This window comes from Salvelinus sp. IW2-2015, unplaced genomic scaffold (assembly GCF_002910315.2).
Source record: "Salvelinus sp. IW2-2015 unplaced genomic scaffold, ASM291031v2 Un_scaffold3090, whole genome shotgun sequence".
Classification (NCBI taxonomy): Eukaryota; Metazoa; Chordata; class Actinopteri; order Salmoniformes; family Salmonidae; genus Salvelinus; species Salvelinus sp. IW2-2015.
This window is the reverse complement of record NW_019944381.1, coordinates 1-7,358: the sequence shown is the minus strand read 5'-3', so window position 1 is coordinate 7,358 and position 7,358 is coordinate 1.

The following is a 7,358-nucleotide window of genomic DNA, read 5'->3' as shown; positions in this document are numbered from 1 at the left end:
TGTTCTATGGGGATTCGAGCTGGTCAAAGGCTTTGTGCAGCCACTCCAAATAACGTATGACTTCGTTGTCCTTAAACCATTTGCCACCACTTTGGAGAGAAGTATGCTTGGGGTCATTGTCCATTTGAAGACCCATTTCGGCTTTAACTTCCGACTGTGGTCTTGAGCATGTTGGCTTCAAATATTCCACATAATTTGTCCTACCTCGATGACGATCATAAGTCTTGTGGTATAGTTGGCACGTCCGCCCTGCAGGCAAAGCACCCACCAACAATGATGCTGCCACCCCGTTCCTCACGGTTGTGGGATGTGTTCTTCCAGCTTGCAAGCTCTCCCTCTTTATCCTCCACATAACCGATGGTTTATTATGGCCAACAGTTACTTATTTGTGTTTCATCGGACAGAGGACATTTCTCCAAAAAGTAATCTATTGTCCCCCATGTGCAGTTGAAACCGTAGTCTGTCTTTTTTATGGCGAGTTTTGGATCAATGGCTTTCTTTACTTGCTGAACAGCCTTTCAGGTTATGTCGATATAGGAATCGTTTACTGTGGATATAGATAGCCTTTGTACTTTGTTTCCTCGCAGCAACTCTCACAAGGTCCTTTGCGTGTGTTCTGGGATCTGATTTGCACTTTTGCACCAAAATTACGTTCTATCTCTAAGGAGACAGAATGCTCTCTTGACCTGAGTGGTATGACTGCGCATGGTCCCATGGTGTTTTCATTACCTTGCGTATAAGTGTTTGACAGCGATCTATACATCGGACCGTGATTTCTTTTGATTTTCCCAGGATGTCAAGCAAAGAGGCACTGAGTTTGAAGGTAGGCCTTGAAATACATCCACAGGTACACCTCCAATTGACTCAAATTATGTCAATTAGCCAATCAGAAGCTTCTAAAGCCATGACATAATTTTCTGGAATTTTCCAACCTGTTTAAAGGCACAGTCAATTTGTGTGTATGTTAACTTCTGACCCACTGGAATTGTGATACAGGGAATTATAAGTGAAATAATCTGTCTGTAAACAATTGTTGTAAAAATGACTTGTGTCATGCATAAAGTAGATATCCTAACCGACTTGCCAAAACCTATAGTTTGTTAACAAGAAATTTGTGGAGTGGTTGAAAAACGAGTTTTAATGACTCCAAATTCCGACTTCAACTGTATATAAGTAAACTTGAAGGCAATTAAGAAGACATTTTTTACATTATACTGCTCCTATGTGGGTCTCTAAGCTTGTCGAGGCTCGTCCTCTCTGTGTGCCAAATAAGGTTCCATTTRCGACACAATCCTAGTTTGGAGTTGTTGTAATCTGTAGTCTGTTTGTATGCCTGAGGAGAMGACAAGAATTTAAGTATTTGGTTTTTAATCATTCCAACAGCTGAATAGGAGTTGGATGTCTCTCCTCTTGCAGTAACTTACTGTCGGCTTCTTCTGGCTAATTTATATCATGCGGTGCAGATGAAACAGATGAATAACTAAAATCCCTGGCTTTGTCATACATCAGAGAGATTGTTTTCAGCCAGCAGTTTTTTAATCAAGCACAGTGGATCATTTGAAATGTCCTATAAAGTTGGACTTAATCAAATCAAATCAAATTGTATTTGTCACATGCGCCGAATACAACAGGTATAGACATTACTGTGAAATGCTTACCTCTCTCCTAACAATGCAGAGTTAAAAAGTATGACACATTTTTGCTCAATAAAAAAGGAAATAGTAACACAATAAAATAACAATAACGAGACTATAAACAAGGACTACCGGTACCGATTCAATATGCAGGGATACGAGGTAGTTGAGGTAATTATGCACATGTAGGTAAGGGTAAAAGTGACAAGGCAATCAGGATAGATAATAAACAGAGTAGCAGCAGTGTATGGAAGCTAATGAAAGTGTGAAAGTGTGTCTATATGTGAGTGTGTGTGTGTGTGGCGTCAATATGCACGTGTACAGTATGTGTGTGCTGAAGTGTCAGTGTAGTGTGTGAGTGTGTGGGTAGAGTCCARTGAGTGTGCATAGAGCCAATACAAGAGTCAGTGCAAAAAAAGTTGTCAATGTAAATAGTCCTGGAGAGCAGTCTGTTCAGCAGTCTTATGGCTTGGGGGGTAGAAGCTGTTCAGCAGTCTTATGGCTTGGGGGGTAGAAGCTGTTCAGCAGTCTTATGGCTTGGGGGTAGAAGCTGTTCAGCAGTCTTATGGCTTAGGGGTAGAAGCGTCAGTTTGCTGGGAAGCTTCAGGTCTTATGGCTTGGGGGTAGAAGCTGTTCAGCATTAGTCACTTATGCTAGAGCGTGGTAGAAGCTGTGTTAGAGACGTCACGTAATGGCGTGAGGGGGTAGAAAGCTGGATTCGCAGCAGTCTTATGCGCTTAGGGTAGTAGACGTCATAGGTCTCGTTTGCAGGGTATGATAGCTTCACAGTATCAATGGCTTGGGGGTAAGAAGCTGTTGCAGCTTAGCTTTTGGAGTAGCTGTTCGCGTCTTGGCTATGGGGTTAGAAGCTGTTCAGCAGTCCTTATGGCTTTGGGGGGTAGAAGCTGGTTCAGCACAGTCAGTTATGGCGAGTTGGGCGAGTGATGCTGTTCAGCATTATGCTGGAAGCTTGTCTTCAGGAGTCTTATGGCTTGGGGGTAGAACTGTCAGGAGTCTTATGTGGGGAGAAGGTAGGAGCCTTTTGGTACCAGACTGCAGTGCGAGTACAGGTAGCAGAGGACAGTGTCACTTTGTGGAGAAGGTATTGAAGTCTGTTGAAAAACTTTATATGGAGTACGGGGAGCTTTCTCCAAAAACCTTGCAAGGGGGCGTCCTCTAAAACATGATTTTTTGAAAATCCTTTCACTTGAGGCTGGAAGAGCTAGACCTATTTCGCTAGTTTATATGTGTAGTATGCGCCATATGGGATATCATGATATCTTTTATCTCAGTCTTAATCTGATGGTACCAAGTGACATGCTGTAGTGGTCTGAGGATTGAGATGACAGCGAAGGGGGGGAACCCAAGTGCAACGACTCATGAAGAGGAAGCCGGGATGAATGCACACAAAAGGTTTTTGAGATTACAGAGAATGGGGAGTGGTAGAACCAGCGGGGTAGCTCAGATGAGTTGTCAAACCATAGGAGTGTGAGCTGAGGTTGGAGCTCTGCTGCAGTTAAGAACAGGGGAAAAGGTCCGAGGGGAATCCAAGGTAATAGGTGTGGTGAAGATTCACAAAAGAAGGTAACTGGATGGTGAGTGAGTCCACGAGACAGGTAATGGAATAGAGATGCATGAATGAGTCGCAGAACTCATACAGCAGGCAGCCGAGAGGAGAGGAGAGGATAGAGATTGACTGAGACTATGCACAATCTCGCACTCACAATCAACACATTACCTCTATGCTCTGAGCGACTTCAACAGTCAACACCATTCAACCTTGGCTACACAGACTTCACTCACCTCAGAGCCATTTACCGAGGGGTGAGATTCCCCCTCGGGACCTGTTCACCCTGTTTACTGCGCAAGCAGCGCACCATCCCAACCTACTTCTAACAGCTTCCTCGGTTTTCTCGCAAAACATCCTGAGCTTAACCCGCGTTCACACTCCCCGATTATCTCTGTAAATAAAAATAAACCTTATATTTGTGCATTCATGCCCGGCTTCCTCTTCTGAGTCTGCTCTTTGGGTCCCCCCCTTCGCTCATCCTAACAGAACACTACAAAGCAATGTCAATTGGACATCAGATTAGATATATATATGAAAAGATTATATCCCATAGGAATCTACAATTACAACTAGCAAATAGGTCAGTTTCTTCCACCACAGTGAAAAGGATTTTCAAAAAATCATGGTTTAGAGGACGCTGCAAGGGTTTTGGGAAGAAAGCTCCCGTCTCCATAAAGTTTTAAAAAAGACTTAATTCCATCTCACAAGATGAGACAACGTCAATCTGTACCTGAGCGCCAAGTCTGGGTACGAAGGCTCTAAAGCTTCTACCAAAAAGCAATAAGACTGCTGAAAGTTCTACCCCCAGCCATAAGACTGAGCTGAACCAGCTTCTACCGCCAAAGCCAGTAAGACTAGCTGAACAGCTATATCTACCCCCACAAAGACATAAGACTGCTAGAACAGCTTCTTAATCGCCATAGCACCCACAAGCCATAAAGAGAGCTGAAACAGCCCAAGCACGGGTTGTATTGTTGTCATACCTTTCCAAGAACACTAAGACTGCTGAACAGGCTTATCTACACCAACGCATGTTATCGCGCCACAGCTCATAATCCACGCTGACAGTGCAGGACTCTCACTACCCCCAAGCATAAGATGCTGAAATGACAGTGTAGCCATGACACCCACAGACTAGCTGACACCAGCTTCTGAACGAGCCTAACAGAGACCATAAGGACTGCTGAACAGGCCTTCTACAGCCTTCTTACCTCTCATAAGCGCCAATCAAGAACTGCTGAACAGCCTCTACCCCCAAGCATAAAGACTGTGCGTGAAAGATCGCTTGTGCCACGCCAAGCCATGAAGAGACACGTGGCGTGAGATACAGAAGCTTCTTGGTCTCACATCGACCCCCAAGCCGATAAAGACTGCTGCAACAAGCATCTAAACCACCCTGAATAGAGGGAGAGACAGCACCACCTAAGTATTTATGCCATAACAGCCACTTGTCTGGATAACAGGAACTGCCTCTCCAGGACTATTTACATTGCACAACACATTTTATTTGCACTGACTCCTCTGGTATTGGGCCTCTAGCCTGCCGCAACAACTGGACCTGGGGCACACGAGCGCGTACAACGAACGAACCCTATACACTGTTAGCACCTTTATGCTATATCTCAGGCATACGACACACTGTACATCGTTTGCATATCACTAGACCGCCACCGCACACCATGCATAACAGACTCACGCAGGATTGACAAGTAGGCATCTCACAGAAAACACTACATTAGACTTGTTAGCCTATAGCGGCTACTATCCTGACTTTATCTATCTATCCTGATTGCCTTGTCACTTTTTCGCACGCTCTTAACGAGGCTCACTGGTGCAATGTAATTACGCACATGACCTCAACTGTTATTTCGTATCCCATCGGCCCCTGGATTTGACACCATCTGGGTATACCGAGGGAGAGACAGCCATTGGAGGTCGCTCACCCTTGTTTATAGATCCTCGTTATTGTTATTTTATTGTGTTACTAATTTCACTCCTTTTTCATTGAGCAAAAATGTGTCATACCTTAATTATTTTGAACTCTGCTTGTGGGTAGGAGAGAAGAAGACGAGCGCTATAACGATTATATCCAAGCAGTATAATGCGAATTACTGTTGTATTCCGAAGCGCAACGCACTGTGACGAAATACAATTTGATGTTGAATGATTGATCTCCAGTCCAAGCTTTATAGGACATTCAAATGATGCCACTGTGCTTGGAGGTTAAAAAAGAGGAACACGGGCTGGCGTGAAAAAATCGAATCTTCTCTGTTCTGTATAGCTATGACAAAGCCAAGCGCATTTTAGTTGAATTCATAAGACTGTGGCATCGTGCACAGCAGAGAGATACAGGTTAGCAGAAGAGCCGAGACAGATAAAGTTACTGCATAGAGAGTGGTGAAGACATATCCACCTCCTAACTTCAGGTGACTCTTAGTTGAGGATGTTGAGAGAAACCAAATAGAGTACACACTCTCGCTCAGGTGTCACTTCCTCAGGCTATACACAACAGACATATCAGATTACACAACTGATACAACTCCAGAGAGCCTCACGAGCGCCACTCGCATGATGGTCGCAAATGGAACGAGTTCAGATCTCGGACAACACACTGAGATGTAGGATCCGCAGGATCCTCGAACAAGCTTAGAGACGCCACACGTATACATGGTTGAAGAATGGATGTCTTTCTGGAATGTAACTTCAAGTTTACTTATGAATAACGAGATTTTGTGTAGAGGATCGTGCAATTATGGAGTTCCATTCAAAACCTCGATTTTCACCGTATATAATATCGGATTATCGACAAATTTACTTGTAGGTGAAACACGCTATAGGGTACTATTGAGAGGACAAGGCCAATTGCGGTATTGTGCATAATCTCTAACTTATGCCATGAAACAGTCATTCTTTACTGTATAGAGATTAGCAATTGATGTTACGCGAGAAGAAGCAGAACTTAAAAATAGACATTCACTTAATAGATTGCTCTGTATCGTAATACCACACATTCCAGTGGTCAGCAAAGAATTAAACATACACTAAATTTGACTGGTGCATTCTAACAGGAGGAAATTCCAGAAAATTATGTCATGGCTTTACGTATGTAGACGATCTGATATATGGACTAATTGACATAGTGTCTGACGTCAATTGGAAGGTTGTTACATGTGGATGTATTGTCAGGCCTCAGCACCTGTATACATAACTCATGCCTTCTTTGCTTAGACACATCCTCGCACATCAAAAGAAATCAGCCCAAGACTAGATTCAAGACATAAATATTTGTAGACGTCCTACGGAAGGTGCCGTGCGACTTATCGACACGATCAGGCGCAAAGCAATTTTTTTGATATATATATATGCGGCGATGTAGGATATCGATGATAATTCCTTGGAGCTACTAAGTAGCAAGTATATAGAAGTAAGAAAACAACCGAATGGGAACATAGCTAGCCGTCGAGTATCCATCAGGAAGGAGACGCTATTCTGTTCTCTGAGATGAACGTTAATTTGGTGCAAAAGGTGGGCAAATCAATCCCAGAAGCAACATACAGCAGCACCAGCAGGACCTAGTGAAGATTTGTTGCTCTTGTGTATGACAACAGGTACAAAGGTATCTACTCATCCACAGTAAAAACGATGTCTAATATCGACATACTGAAAGGGGCTGGCTAAGGCCACATGGTATAAGCCATTGAAAGGACCACCAAACTGGCGTAAAAAAAGAAGACAGACTGGAACGGTCTCTAGCACTGCACATGGGGAAAGATCATAACTTTTTGGAGAAATGGTCTCTGGAGTCTCGGATGTAGACCACACAAATAGGAACTGTTCTGGCCCAATAACATCGTTATGTTTGAAGGAAAAAGGGGAGGCTTGCACAGCCTGCAAGACCCATCCCAACCGTTGTAGGGCAACGGGGGTGGCAGCATCGTTAATGTGTGGCTTTGGCCTGCAGGGAGGGAGCACTGGTGCACTTCCAAAACAAATAGATTGCGCACATACAAGATTTGAGGTACGCGCGAGAAATTATGTAGGATAAGTATTGAAAGCACACATATCTCAAGACATGCAGCTCAGATGAGAGTTTAAAATGCAAATGGTCTTCAGAGAGATGACCCTATAAGCATAACTTCTCAAATAGTGGTGCG